Source organism: Beta vulgaris, chromosome 5 (assembly GCF_026745355.1).
Source record: "Beta vulgaris subsp. vulgaris cultivar EL10 chromosome 5, EL10.2, whole genome shotgun sequence".
Lineage (NCBI taxonomy): Eukaryota > Viridiplantae > Streptophyta > Magnoliopsida > Caryophyllales > Amaranthaceae > Beta > Beta vulgaris.
The window spans coordinates 41,597,822-41,614,201 of NC_079206.1; the positions used below are offsets into that span (position 1 = coordinate 41,597,822).

The 16,380-nt window shown below is 40.8% G+C and overlaps 1 non-coding gene across 1 annotated transcript; it reads right to left on the minus strand.

Annotated features, from left to right (window-relative positions):
- Positions 1–1,186: 1,186 nt before the first annotated feature.
- LOC125498048 (small nucleolar RNA R71) lies at positions 1,187–1,293 on the minus strand. The gene has a single exon (XR_007274815.2). It is a non-coding gene; the product is annotated as a small nucleolar RNA R71 (small nucleolar RNA).
- Between the last annotated feature and the right edge of the window lie 15,087 nt (positions 1,294–16,380).

Sequence of the window (16,380 nt, forward strand, 5' to 3'; positions counted from 1 at the left end):
CATACCAAGATATTGGATGGAAATTAAGGGATCCTTCATTAGGGTTTTCCAAACTTATTGAATCTCTTAATCAATTAACTAAAGACCATTCGAGAGAGGATTTAGTTGATTGATTAAGTGATTACTCTTGAGGACCATTCGAGAGAGGACTCGATTATTTTAGAGGAGAACTAAACCTTGCATGATCGTCTTTGTCGCTCCACAATCGCATTAACAATCATTATCCATCCTTATTCATACTAGTAACCTTAACTCTAGTGTCTTTTATTTGATATTTAAACTCGTATTAGTTGCTTGTTCTTGTTATTAGTTAGTCTTAATTGATACCAAAACTCTTTCAAACCCCCAAAACCTTTTCAATTAGGAGTCTAGACTTGTAGACTTTAACCAATCCCTTTTCCCTGTGGATCGACCCTTGACTTGCTCTTACTATTCTCTTAGTAATTGCTTGTTAGGACTACAAATATTGTTTGGGAAGCGGTTCTTAGTGCCTTAACGACACACTAAAAACATCTTATCAAAATGGCGCCGTTGCCGGGGAAACTGTGCTATTGATTGAAGTATATTTTAGTTTAGTTTGCTTAGTTGATTTTTCTTTTATTTTCTTTTTAACTGTGGTTGTTATTTGCTAATCCTCTGCTTAGCTTTGTTGTGTTACATGAGAAGAAGAACTCACGGTTCACCCACATTGCCTCTAGATCTTGAAATCGACCGTACGTTGCGAAAGCTTCGGAAGAATTTGGGAAATCTGACTTTGGGTTCCGAGCCTTCTTCACCAATCTCAAGTACATCAAGTGAAGTTGAATCAGAAATGGGTGAAGAAAATCCACAACTGTTTAGGGATTTCGGAAATCCGGGTTCCTATGTTCTTCAAGGTGGAATTCGACTCCCTACCACCACTACAAATTTCAGCATTCACCCTCAGTATACTCGGATGGTGAAAGCAGAGCAGTTTTGTGGGGGGTCAGATGAAGATCCTCTAGACCATCTCGACAGGTTTCTTGAGATCTGTGCCATGATAACAACTAATGATGTCTCTCCTGACTACATCAAGATGCACCTGTTCCGGTCCTCTCTTACCGGAAAAGCAAAGTCATGGCTCAAGAGCTTGCCTGCTAATTCCCTCACTACATGGGAAGAAGTCACATGGCATTCTTGAAGAAATACTTCCCGGAGTGGAAGACTGCACATAAGGAGGAAGATCTCCTCATTTGAGCAAGAGAACGATGAGACACTTGCCGAAGCTTGGGAGCGGTTCAAGGAGATGATCCGTTCATGCCCACACCATGAGTTCAACAAGAATCTACTCATGCGATTCTTCTATGATGGTCTTGATCCGATTTCACGGGCCAATCTTGATGCTGGAGCGGGAGGTCAACTATCTAAGATCCCGCAAGAACAACTTGAGTCCACAATTGAGGAGGTGATCAAGAACTACTCATGGGGTGGAAGACGAAGAGGTGCTCAACCTAAGAAGAGCGGAAAGTTTGAAATTGACCCCATGGATCAAATTCAAGCTAAGATGGACCAACTCGATAAGAAGCTCTCCAAGATCAATCTTGCATCGTCTACTCCTTCACAGGTAAACTCTTTTTCTTGTGATATTTGTGGTGGTACTAACCATGATACTTCTTATTGTGGAGGTACCCATTCGGAGCATGTGGGGCAATAATTCAAGAGGAGATGGATATCAAGGAAACCAAGGGTATAGGAACAATCAACAAGGAGGTTGGAGACAACCTCAACAAAACTACACCCAAGGATTCAACCAACCTCAACAAGGATGGAATCAACCTCAACAAGGGTACAACCAAGCTCACAACCAAGGGTTTGCGCAAGGGTATAACCAAAACCAAAACTATAACCAAGGTGGTTCCTCCTCACAAGGGTCCAACACATACCAAGCTCCACATCAAAGGACCAACAACCCAAAACCTCCCTCCAACTTCCTTTCCCCAAACAAAATCCCGAACCTACACCATCTTCCGATCCAACCTCTCTCCAAATTCTCCAACAACTCCAATCCATGAACCAAATTCTCCAAAACCATGAGCAAAGGTTTCAAGAGCTACAAGCCCACAACAAAATGCTTGAAACCCAAATTGCCCAAGTAGCTGAGAAGAACCCTCCACCCCCACAAATCAACTTCCGGCCAACCCATCCCTAACCCCAACCTCCATCAAGCCAAAGCCATTCATTTGAGGTCGGGAACAAGTTATGCGGGTCCTAAGATGCCGAATGGGGAGTTAGAGCAGGATGGAGAACTGAAGTTGTTGAGAAGGAGGATGGAGCTGAGGAAACTGAGAAAGAGGAAGTTGAGGAGAAAGATGAGTCACATGTTCAAGTTGGTGACAAAACACATTGCCATCACCTCCACCAACCAATCCTATGTGCCTCCGGTTCCCTATCCTCATAGGTTGGTAGAGAGAAAGTTGAGTGACAAGTTCACTAAATTTCTAAATGTGATGAAGAGCCTGCAAATCAACATCCCATTCCTTGAGGCTATGTCTCAAATGCCAGCTTATGCTAAGTTCTTGAAAGAGATCCTCTCCAATAAGCGAAAACTTGAAGATGAGCTTATCTCCCTACCTTACCAAGTGAGTGCTCTTGTGCAACGAACTATGCCCAAGAAGCAAAGAGATCCCGGGAGTTTCACCTTGCCGGTGAAGATAGGTGACTTAGAGCCTAAGGGTGCACTGGCCGATCTGGGAGCAGTGTCAATTTGATGCCCCTTTCTATTGCAAAGCACCTGAAATTTCCTCTTCATCCTACGCGCAAAACGATTCAATTGGCGGACCGCACTGTGAGAGTCCCTTGTGGTGAGTTGGAGGATATACCGATTCAAGTTGGGCATGTGTTTGTACCATGCGACTTTGTGGTGATGGATATGGAGGAAGATCCTGAGACTCCTCTTATTCTGGGAAGAGAAGCTCTAAAGACTTTGGGTGCCGTGATAAACTGCAAAAACGACACAATCACGGTTGAGGTAGCTAATGAGCGGGTGGTTTTGAGTTCTCTAAGACACTGAAGAGACCTATGATGAGAGAATTTGTCGGGTAAGCCTTGTGGAAGATGAGGTGGAGGACACCATGAGTGTGGATGATTCTGGGGACGATTTGTATGCTGCACTTACCGACACCCTTAGCTTGGACATGGAAGAGGAAAGCAAGATGAGGCTTTGAGGTTCTAGCTGCATCATCCACTGATAAAGAGGAGTGTTCTAAGCCTCCTCCCAAGGTAGAGTTCAAACCCCTTCCCTCCTCTCTTAGATATGTTTTTCTTGATGATGCATGTACTTATCCTGTTATTGTCAATTCGAGTCTTGATGACATTTCTATATCAAAACTGATTGGAATTTTGCAAAAATATAAAGATGTCATTGGGTATTCGATTGATGACCTTAAGGGGATAAGCCCTTCTCTTGCTATGCATCGTATCCATCTCATCGATAGTAATGCCTCCTCCATCGAGCATCAGAGAAGGCTCAATCCCAACCTCAAAGAGGTTGTGAAAAAGGAGATCTTGAAACTACGTGACGCGGGAATCATCTATGCTATCTCAGATAGCAAGTGGGTGAGCCCGATTCACGTGGTTCCAAAAAAGGAGGCATGACTATAGTTGAGAATGAGAAAGGAGAAACAATCTCAACTAGGACTGTCACTGGGTGGAGAGTCTGTATTGATTACAGAAAACTGAACAAATCCACCCGGAAAGATCATTTCCCCCTTCCCTTCATTGACCAAATGTTGGAGAGGCTTGCTCGTCATTCACACTTCTGTTTTCTTGATGGTTATTCCGGATTCTTTCAAATCCCCATTCATCCGGATGACCAAGAGAAAACCACCTTTACTTGTCCGTATGGGACATTTGCATATCGAAGGATGCCCTTTGGTTTGTGTAATGCCCCATCCACTTTTCAGAGGTGTATGACAGCAATCTTCTCTGACATGCTAGAAGATTCCATTGAAGTCTTCATGGACGACTTTAGTGTGTGTGGTTCGTCTTTTGACACATGTCTGGTTAATCTTGAATGTGTGTTAAAAAGGTGTCAAGAGACGAACCTTGTACTGAATTGGGAGAAGTGTCACTTTATGGTCGAGGAAGGCATTGTACTTGGGCATAAAGTGTCGAAAAAGGGTATTGAAGTAGATCCGGCAAAGGTTTCGGTTATTGAGAAGCTTCCGCCACCGAACTCGGTGACGGGAGTTCGCGCTTTCCTTGGACATGCTGGTTTTTACCGACGTTTCATCAAGGATTTCTCTCAAATAGCCAAACCATTGACGAATCTACTTCAGAAAGATGTTGATTTTGCGTTTGATGAGTCTTGTACTAAGGCTTTTGAAACTCTTAAGAAAGCCCTTACTTCTGCCCCCATTGTGCAAGCTCCGGATTGGAGCTTGCCTTTTGAACTAATGTGCGATGCTAGTGACTTTTCAGTGGGAGTTGTTCTTGGGAACGCAAGGAAGGGAGGCTACATGTGATAGCCTATGCAAGTAGGACTCTGGATGATGCTCAACGGAACTATGCAACTACGGAAAAGGAAATGTTGGCCGTGGTATTTGCTTTTGACAAGTTCCGTTCCTACTTGACATGTAATAAGGCGGTGGTGTATACGGATCATTCTGCGGTCCGGTATTTGATGAGTAAGAAGGATGCTAAGCCTAGCTCATTAGGTGGGTGTTGCTTCTCCAGGAGTTTGATTTTCAGATGAAAGAGAAGAAAGGGACGGAGAATGTGGTAGCTGACTGTAACAGCTCGAATTCTTCCGACCAGCTTACAAAGGATTAAGCACAGCGAATGAGACTCTAGTCGAGATAACCCGAGCTATTACCATCACACTCACCGAACTACATCGGAGAGTGTGGGACTCAATTCCCAACTCTATTCAAATAAATTAACTATTATAACTATGCTCTGATTCTCAGACTCTATTCTCATGAATTTCTACAGAAAATCCGGGAGAATTTCCTTTGAAAATAGGACAACGCTAAAGCGAAAAATAATATGAACCTGTTACAATTTTAATAAATAAAATATTTTCAAATCCCAAAGCTCAACAATCTCAACGCTTTCGCGGAGCAACAACCAGCAGAGAATCAGGAGCACTAGCTAGCGATTCTTAAATAAAGAAAATATATTATAGAAATTAAACGATTAACTATTACAAATGGAGCGTCCTCACTTCAATAACAAATATAATACTGCATCATCTCGTATCAGCTTCAACTTGCAAAAGAATAACTCACGGCTTCAACCTGAAACATTTAAGATACTGCCACCCACCAAGTGACAGGCCACAGAAATGACAAAACAATGTACACACATCAGCAAAGCTGAGTACTAAACCCGTAAACAAGAGTAACACATGCTTTGGTGGCTTTTACTTGAAAACGACTCAGCAGTCAACATAATCACATTGTCATAACATGCATCACATCAACTCATGTTGACAACATACTTATACATCTTTATCTGATTGTTCCTTTTCTACTACATCGTCATTTACATAAAAGTAAACCCAACAACGTAACTCCAAACAATCTTGTAACTGATATATCTTATATAGAAACTGATTAGTTAACCTTTCAACATATCACGATCCCTTATGAGGAATCTGGGTTACTAACTTTGATATAAGCAATATACTTTACTTCCTTTAATTGATTTCTTATCAGAAATCCAAACTTATGCTTTCATACTCTATGAACCACTTTCTTATATTTTACTACATTAATTCTTATCAGGACATCAATAACATAATAACTTTCCTATCAGGTTCCTATCGGGAATTCAATAACAAGATACGATCCTTATTAGGAATCCACATAACAAGATATGATTCCTTATCAGGAATCTGACGTTAGTATATTACCATGATATGCCTCCTTATCAGGAAACCAATATCGATATTCATATTCATATAATGAATAAACTTCACTACTTACCTGATATGATTCCTTATCGGAATCCAATATCGAAACAACTTACCACGATACGATTTTTATCGGGAACCATTATCGATATAACTTTCATACTCTGAGATAACATTCCTTTTAACCATGGGGAAAGAGAACGCGGCGGAGGAGACAAAGCTTACACTCCGACAGTGGGGGTCGTCACCCAACCATTCGCTTTACTTTTGGCTAATAACCGCGACTAGTCCGGAGTACATTTTTCCGCTGATTTCATCAGCCATCCACAGGTTTCACATTACCTGATATAACGCCCGATTATCGCCCCACAGAGCAATGGGCAGGTTTCCTGTGGGGCCCCCAAGGTTCACAGTCCATGGGGCACTGTTCATGTCACCTCATCCGTCGACTCAGACGAGGCTACTTTCCCCTTTCAGATTCCTTTCGATTATGTTCATAAAACAACCAATCATTCTCGGAACTCATCCGCTAGCTTTATTAATTATAAACGATTGTTGCATAACCAACGCACACTAGAAGACTTCACTCTAGAAGACTATAATCACATGCTATCGTGCTTTCTTATGAATTTCAAGGTCAGTGTAGTTATGTAACTAGATTCAACTCAATTTCAATCATAGTATACTTATGAATTACCACACTCATAAGCAATCATATCTGGTCAACACCAACAACAATAGCAAATGGTCTCTCAGCTAGAATTAACTAACGAGAGTAACTAAACCAATTCCATACAACGCATACCTTCACATATAGATTGTTTATACTCTTTTATACTTCCTGGTTATCAATTAACTCTTATCTCATTGTTGATAATAATCGTTATCAAACACCATTAACAATTAGAATAAGTCTCTCTCTTAGAATTAACTAAGGAGAGTTAGCATAGATTCCACAACTCGAGATTCCTAAAATAAAGGTCGATTAGACCTAATCGAATATGGGAAATGATATCTCGTAAGTTTGATTCCAATACCAACCATTAGTGGATCATATTCTTACTTAGTATAGCGAGTCATATTCCCTTTTAATTAGAAGTCATTTCATTGTGTAACTAAAACTACTTTAAAGTAATACACAAACTTACACTTACTTAAACAATCTCATGTATTAACTTGGCTTTATGAATATCCATGAACATACTTTATTATATTACTCCATTTTATAGTCATTAAACTCAGATCCTTTATTGAACACATCCTCAATAATCAATTCATAAATAACTAAATGAACCGACAATAGTCTCCATATTATTAATACTAATAATTAGTTACACGTTCCTCCAACTTTCATTTGAGCTTATTAATTAGGTTGAACTATTTAACCCATCTACTCAGACCATTCTTCCACTTGACATCACATGATAACTCTAGTTAAGCTATATTTTCTTTTAGAACTATCCATTCCTTAATAAACCTTAATATAGACTTTCTTCTAATCAATCATCTTCACATAGTTATACTCAACCAATTCTAGAAAGATCATTCTAGTTATAACAAAAACATTATTGTAGGCTTGCTAACTTAATTCACATATAATTTGGACCTTGACAACTACCAAACCATACTATGATTCTTACTTTACTCTAAATATGTCACGTTTCCAAGGTTGACAACAATTATCATTCCATCAATCTATGTTCGTCTTAAGAACAAGAGGCGTAGCATTACTATAAAGGACTACCCTAATACATCATATCATAACTCACACACCAAGTCTATAACATAAATCTAATCTAATCAACAACCCAATGTTGCAATTGCGATGTCTTTAGAGCTATTAGCAACTTATGTAAAACATACTAATTTAGACCCACATACTCACTTGTTTTAATGAATATAAACCGTCAATCCACATTTAGAATAACAAACTATTTAGAAGATACTTTATAATCACATAATCTCGAATATATTTTCCACATAGAGTAACATTAATCTAGTCCATAAGTAATTGTATTTCTTACTTACTTTACTAAATTAATAACATAATAACAAATCCCTTTTTAATGAGTAATAACTATTTAAAAGTTGCAAGATTACTAATTCACCTTACCAATTGTGTTTTATAAAGAAACTCACAATATGATTACAATGACCACTTCAACTACCATTTTAATATCTATACTCTGTGTATATTGCTATCCTCCTATGTTAACACGATAAAATAACATACTAACAACTAAATTGCAACAATATACAGTTGAATATACTTTAATCACTAACCTCATTAAACTAAAGATTTCATTTAATTAAGTTAAGAACTTAAAGATAACACCATTCTCCAAATCAACAGAACCACACCGAAGATGATCACTTATCTCCAAGACTTACTTCAATTTGGGTTTCCAATTACAACTAACCAATATTTAATAACACAAATAAACAAAGACGACACTATCAAATTTGAGTCTTCAATTCACAAGGATTGACTCAACATCATCATAAGCATACCAATATAATCAACCAACCAGAAACCATTAAATTCATAACTCACAAGCCAACCGATACAAGTATCACCAAAGTATTACACTAAGTAGAAACAATTCAACATAGTCATTCTCACAATCAACCATCAATTCATAATCGTTAATCTAATTGTATTCTAAACTGTAAAGAGGATTAATCAAATTTTAAATGGAAATGAAAGGGATTAGTACCAACAAGAGGGTTGTCCAGTGGCAGCACCACCACCAACCATGAGCGCGGAGAACATAGAGGCGGAGAATCGGAGCTCCGGCGAGCTATGACTCGCGGTCGCCAAAGCAGAACGACGACACCACCACCACAATACAGCAGCAACAACAACCAGCGAGAGGAGAGAGAGAGGGACGCAAGCAGGGGAAAGGAAATACCAACCGTCAGCGGCACCACGGACCACGGACAACAACAGCCCGATAACCGTCGTCCACCAACAAACAACAACACCGACGCAACGAGGAGAAAGAAAGCTTCGAGGGAGGAGAGAGAAAAACAGGACAGCAACAGTAACATCATCAACAACAACGACGCGAACACATAGTAGGGAGAATTCCGGCGAGCAATAACTGAAGACGACAGCACCGCCGGCCTGTAGCCACCGGCACCGGCGCGCAAGAAGGGAGAGAAAACGCGGGGTACGGGTTTGGGGTTTGTGGGTTTCACGGGGAGGATGAGGGAGAAAATGGGTTTGGGGTTTGTTTGGGTTGTGAGTGAATAGAAGATTCGAGACAGAGAAAGAAGTAATTGGGGTGGGTTTTGGGTCTTATCTCCCAAACCGACACAGAGAGATAAATGAAACAAAAACTGACCCAACTTAATAAAACGCAACTATTCAGTTTCATATTTTGAATAAATTCTACTTAAATAAATTTTACATAACTGAAAACCAAAATATCCATTGAATAACAAAAATAATAACTTCTCAAAATCAAATATATAAATATATTACAAACGCGACAAATAAAAATCATATTCCAACGCAAATAAAATAAGAAATACGACACACAATTAACTTAATAAATATAATTAATATTTAATTAAATGCACTTAAAATAGGCTATTACACTGACCATCTTTCACGCCTCCCTCCTGACAATCTGGAAGAGATTCCTATCGAGGACGATTTGAGAGAAGAAACCTTGTTCGCCATTCTGAACAATGAGGTTCCATGGTTCGCTGATTATGCAAATTATCTGGCTTGTGGGATTGAACCTCATGGTTTTACTTCCCAACAAAGGAAGCGGTTCTTTAAAGAAGTTTCGAGGTTCTACTGGGATGACCCGCTCCTTTTTAAGAAGTGTGCTGATGGCGTGTTTAGGAGGTGTGTTCCTAATCATGAGATGGCCTCGGTTTTGCATCTTGCCATACTTTGGCATGTGGAGGACATGGTGGAGCAAGCAAAACTGTTGCTAAGGTGCTCCAATGTGGTATGTTCTGGCCAACATTGCATAAGGATGCCCGAACATTTGTGGTGGCTTGTGATAGATGTCAATGGAGTGGTGGCATCACAAAGCGACACGAGATGCCTCGACAGAACATTCTTGAGGTTGAGCCGTTTGATGTCTGGGGGGTCGACTTTATGGGCCCATTCGTTCCTTCCTGTAGGAATGTCTATATTCTTGTTGCGGTAGACTACGTGACCAAATGGGTGGAAGCCATTGCCTCTCCCACCAATGACCATAAAGTAGTCACCAAGCTTTTGAAGAAGATCATCTTCCCTCGATTTGGGGTGCCCCGTGTATTGTTCAGTGATGGCGGTTCACACTTCGCCAAAAAGCAATTAGAAGCACTATTGAAGAAATACGGGGTGAATCACAAAGTTGGTCTTCCTTATCACCCCCAAACACAAGGCCAAGTTGAGGTTTCGAATCGAGAGGTTAAGAATGTCCTTGAGAGAGTGGTCAATAGGACACGAAAGGATTGGTCTTTGAAGTTTGATGACGCTCTTTGGGCTCTTCGCACGGCTTTCAAGACGCCCATAGGCACCACTCCCTATCGCCTTGTGTATGGCAAGGCATGTCATTTGCCGGTTGAGCTTGAGCATAAGGCTTGGGGCAGTTAAGGAGCTCAACATGGATCTACACTTGGCGGGAGAAGCTCGAAAAGAAAGGCTAGTGGAACTGGAGGAATTTCTTTTGACGCTTATGAGAGTTCTAGACTGTACAAAGAGCAAACGAAGAAATGGCACGACAACCGGATTCAACAACGAGATTTCCGGGTTGGGGACAAAGTCTTGTTGTTCAACTCAAGACTAAAGCTTTTCCCCGGAAAGTTAAAGTCCAAGTGGTCGGGTCCCTTCTCTGTGTTGAAGACTACTCCTTATGGGGCTTATGAGGTTATGGGTGAGAACGGTCCATTCTGGGTGAACGGTCAAAGATTAAAGCTCTACCATGATTCGCATGCTGTTGGCTCCATTGGTTGCTTGATTCTCCGCTCACCTGAGCGACTCTCATGATGGATGTATCCTTTTTAGTCAAGCTAATGACTTAAAACAAGCGCTACACGGGAGGCAACCCGTTTTTCTTCTTTCCTTTCTTTTATTTTTCCTTTGTTTGTTAGTTAAGCTTTTGATTTATCAGTCAGCCATGAGAGGTACATTGGAACATCTAAATTTTTATGAGAAGTTGAGTGAATTGAGTGTTTTAGATAAGAAATATGTACAAATCAGACGGGTTAGGTGCTCCCGCACCTGTTCAATGTGCGCCCGCACATGAGAAAAAATTTTCGGAAAAAAACTTTGGTGCGCCCGCACCAAATTTTGCACACGATTTTCGAAAAACAGAAGACTTTGGTGCGCCCACACCTAGTCCATGTGCGCCCGCACCTTGTAAAATTTTTTTTTCGAAAAAAAAGGCAGGTGCGCCCGCACCAAAGCCTACGAATTTTTTTTTTGGGAAAAAAACAGAAGGGAGAGGTGCGCCCGCACCAAACGTATGTTTTGAAAAAAATTTCGGTTGGTGCGCCCGCACCAGGGAGAAGTGTGCCCGCACCAAACCGGCTGGGCAAAAAAAAAAAACAGAACGCCACTTTTTTTTTTCGGCCCCCTTCCCCCTATTCTTCATTATTTCGAACCTCTCTCTCACACTCACTCACTTTCTCTCTCTTCCTCCTCTCTAGATCCGGCGACTTTACACCCTTTTCCGGCGACTTTCAAGGGCAATCTCACCAAATCTTCATCACCATCTTCTCTACAACATTCAAAGCACAAAATTGGGGGTTTTGCAAGGATTGATTTCTAGGGTTTCAAAATTGGGGATTTTCATCTCCATGTTGGTAACTCCCTTCTAATCTTTGCTTTTTCATCAATAATCTACTAAATTGGACTTCTAGTGTGTTTTCTTTTAGATTGCATGCTTGTTTTCCTTAATTTCTTTTGATTGTTCATGAACTTTGGTCATCTTTGTGTTTGGTGATGTGGTGAACATATGCAATTTTTGTGGTTTGTGATAAATTCATACTATTCTTACTTTTTGAGAACTACATTGCAAAAAAATTTTGTGAGGTGTTGTTGCTTTTTGTGCATAATTGTGGTTGGTTTGGCGAAATTGGCTTGAAAATCTCTTTGCGTGGTGAAACTCTTGATTGCTAGCAACTTTGTTGCTACTACTTGTGGATGGCTAGCTGGTAGATCTTAGGCTTAGTTTTTGTTTTTTCTTTTTTTGTGTGTTTTCCCTTTTGTGTGGTTTGATTTTTCTTTTTGTGTGTTTTTGTTTTTTCTTTTGCGTGTTTCTTTGTGTAGAGAGTCCGCTTTGTGGTTGTGTTTTTGCAGCAGATCATCACTTCTCCTTCCCTTTTTCCAAACAAAAATTATTTTTCACCATGGGAAGAAGTGGTGGTGAAGGCTCATCCAGGTCTAAGCGAGCAAAGACGGGGTCTTCTTCACAAGGACCTTCGTCTAGCTCGCATCCCCCTCCCCTTTATGCTCTAAAGTTTCCCAACGCCGCTCATAAACAAATTTTCCAACAACTTTCTGAGCGCACGTTTCGTCCCACAAAGTTCTATGACCACACTACCTGCAACTACCTTAACATCGAGTCGATGATAAGGGAGATGGCAGATAATGTCGGGTTATCGGACTTCCTTGATATTCATGAACCTACTTACGATCAACTCACTCTCGAGTTCTTGAGTACGTTGAACGTAAGTAATGTGACAGGTGCTCTAACTATTCAATTTCGCATGTTTAATCAAGCTAGAGCACTGTCTTTTGACGAATTCTGTGAGGCGTTTGGGATGGACCCGAGCCCCCTGCGATGCCCCTTTGGGCATCATCTGGCAGGGATACAATGAGCAAGAGTGGTGGGCAAAGATCACCAACGGTACGACTTCGTTTCGAACGAACTCGTCCAAAGCGTCGGAGATCATCCACCTTGCTCTCCGATACTTCCTAGGATGTTGGTTTACACCATCTTTCCTAAACAGGAAGTCGGGCAGTTGCGGAAGGACGAGCTGCTGGTTCTCTGGTTGGCCACTGACGGGGCCCACCATAGAGCCCGCATTAACTTTGCTGCTCTCCTCCTCAACCGACTGCAGGAAATTCGGGGGGGCACAACGGTGACTGGGGAGATTCTTTGTGGTGGCATGGTCACCCGCTAGCTCCTACCTTGACTTGACGATGACTGGCTCGCTTGGAAGCCAGCATGCCTACTGTTGGCAGTCCAACAGATTGGATGGTGCCAGCTTGCAGCAGATGAAATTTCTGCGCAATTATAAAAAGGAAAACTGCATCTGGCTTGTGGGGGGGCAACCTTACTGTTATATAGGGCCCGACTTCGTTTGGGACCTCCCAGCTAACGTTGAAAACCTTGGCGGTTCCCCCTGCCCATGACATCCCACGGGCTATCCCTGAGCCCATGCCTATGGAGATCGTCCGCGTTCCGAGAGGATCCAGGCCCGACCACCGCATTCCTGAGAGTGAGGTGGCCGAAGCTTCCTCCTCTCAATCCTTCGACATGGGCTCTGTCATGGCAGCCATAGCGCAGATGCAGGCCTCTCAGGAGGCCAATCACCGTGCGGTTACGGCTACTCTTGCGGTATCCGCACCGACCTGGACCATGTGTCTAGGGTGGCTTGGCGCACTCACCTCGCCAATGTCCACTCCGGACATGAGCCTCCCTTCCCTAACCATCCCCACTATCCTCCTTCTTTCGACCCTCGAGAAGGGCGTTTGAGGAGCCTTCATTCCGTCCTTACCCCCACTACCCATCCTACTATGATGGGTCCTGGTGGGTATTTCCCCCTTACCCCCCTCCCGATGGGGGGATGGTGGGAACTATTAGGAGCTTTTCCTAACCCCCTCCCACTCCCTCCTTTTGCAACTCCGAGTGCGGAGTTTTGCTTAAGCTTGGGGGACTTGCTTGTATGTCTATATCTTAGGGAGTTTCGGGGTCATAGATGGTTAGAAGTTAGGGGTCTCATTGGTTTTCGGTTGTTACTGGTGATTGTTTCTGTTGTGGTATTGACATCCTCCACCCCTGCTGACTTCTCTTCACCTGTACAGCTGTGCTTTGGTAGTTTCTTTTGGTCATTTTCTTTTGCTTTGCATATTTTTATAAAAAAAAAAATAAAAAAATAAAAAAAATAAAAAAAAAATAAAAAACAAAAACATTTTCCTCTTTTATTCTTTTTCTTCCTTTTTTTTGTTTTTTTTCTGCATTTAGGATAGCTTGGTTGCATGCATGATTTGTGGCTAAAGAGTTCATGACTTGATTGGAAGACCTTCCTTATATTAGACTTGATGATTTTGGAACACCCTGTTGTGACTTTAGGCGTTTCTTGAAACCGATAACTTTTGGTAGAGTCTCTTTGAAATTAGGCGAGTTGGATGAATGGATTGCCTTGCCCCTTGTGCGATGAATCCCGAAGGAGGGCCAAGAACCTCGTAAGACTCACTCACAACCCTCACCATTGATCGCCTAACTTGTGACTTGCATTTTAGCTCCCCAAGATTACATAAGACGAGCCTCTAGGAGAATGATTTAGGGCGTTTCTTTTGCTAGTAATAGGAGCTACAAAGCCAAAAGCTTGAATACCTGCATAATATTCGCTTCTCAACCCATCTGAGCCTTTCTATCCTATTTTTGCTTAACCCATAATGAGTCATGGCCAAACTTTCCCCAAAGTGGAGTACATGTGTAGTTTTTGTTGAGTTAAGTGGTTTTGATATTAAGTCTTGGTTGAAAGAGAGTTAATGTGCTTGTATGATAGCAAAAGTTGAAAAATTTTGTGAAAAAGAAAGACAAAAGAAATAAAAGAAAGAAAGTTCTTATTGTTTGATTTGGTTTATTATTGAAAATGAAAAGAAAGAAAGATCAAATTGATGAGAAAAAGGAAAAAGTTCACAAAGTGAAAAAGAAACAAGTGAAATTCAAGGATATGTGTGAGAGTTCTTTAATTGAGAATAGTGTTAGGACTAGCTTGGGGGTATTTACCCCTAGTTTGTACTCCACTTACCCTTTTTGCACCACATTCCTAGAATATGATCCACACCCCTAACCTACCCCGTTACAACCTTAACAAAGTCCCTTTTGACTTCTAGATTGGACTTGATCTATTTAGTAGTGGCGGGTGAGATTTTGTGCAAGTCATGATGAGGGTCATCAAAACATGGTAGAGGCGAGCAATTATGGTTGAGCATCCCTAGGGAGGAGTCAAACTTGGGTCTTGGAAGTGGAGAAGAGTGAGAAATCATTCTTGGAAAGCTTTCTTTCAAAAAGACTCGGTTGATCGGTGGATTGAGACCTTAGAGTCACTCTTGTGCTTCCTAATCATCTTCCCTCTTTGTTTGGTTGGTCTCCTAAATCTTGATATGAACTCATTTAGCTTGCATGTCATGTTTGTAACCTTGCATTTAGAGCATATAGGTTAGTTTGTTGCATGTTTCCCTTTTTCTTTTTATTCTCCTTTTTCTTTTTCCTCTTCACTCTCATTCTTGGTTTACTTGAGGACAAGCAAAACGCTAAGCTTGGGGAGTTTGATAAGTGCGTTTCCAACGCACTTTATGACCTTCTTTTGGCTTGTTTTAGCTCCCTTTTCCTCCTTTTCTTCCTTTCTTCTCCTCACTTTTCCCTTCGAAACACAACAATGGTGATTCTAGATCTCAAATTTAGAACATACCAAAGAGATGAAGAAGGTGAATTACGTGAGAATTTTTGTGGGTGTATGGGGATATATATATGTATGTAAATCTAGGGTTTCACTAAAAGATAAGTATTTAAAAAATTTCAGAATTTTCTTTTCTCTCCATCTTTCTTTTTTGAACGAAAAAAAAAAAATCTGATTTCGAAATTTTTTTTTTTTTAAAAGATAAAAATCTGATTTAATAAATAAAAACAGTTTCATAAAAAAAATCTGATTTATTATGATTTTACTTTATTTTTTCCAGAATTTTATATTTATAAAATCTTATTATAACGAAATACATTTTATAAAATAGTTACAAAAATTTGGGATATTACATCTACTCCCCCTTAAAAGAAAGTTCGTCCTCGACCTTTAATGTTATCGTTCGCTACTAATATGCAAACAAAAAGTTAGTATCACATTCTACCCCCCTTAAAGAGTTTCGTCCCCGAAACTCAAGCGTACCTGCTGAAAAAGTTCGGGATATCGGTTTTTCATATCATCTTCGGCTTCCCAAGTAGCCTCTTCAGAAGTTTGACTTGACCATAATACCTTGACTAGATTTACCGCCTTGTTCTGGTACTTCTCTTTTTGGTGTCAAAGATCCTAACTGGGCGTTGTTCAAAAGATAAGGTCTCATCTAGTTCAATGGTTTTAGGTTGAATGATATGGATAGGATCATGGACATATTTTCGAAATTGAGACACATGAAAGACATTATGAACATGAGCTAACTCCATTGGTAAGGCTAATTTATAAGCTACTTCCCCAATTCGCTCCAAGATCTCATATGGTCTAATGTAACGCAGACTAACTTCCTTTTCCTAACTTTTCAACGGATAAACTAG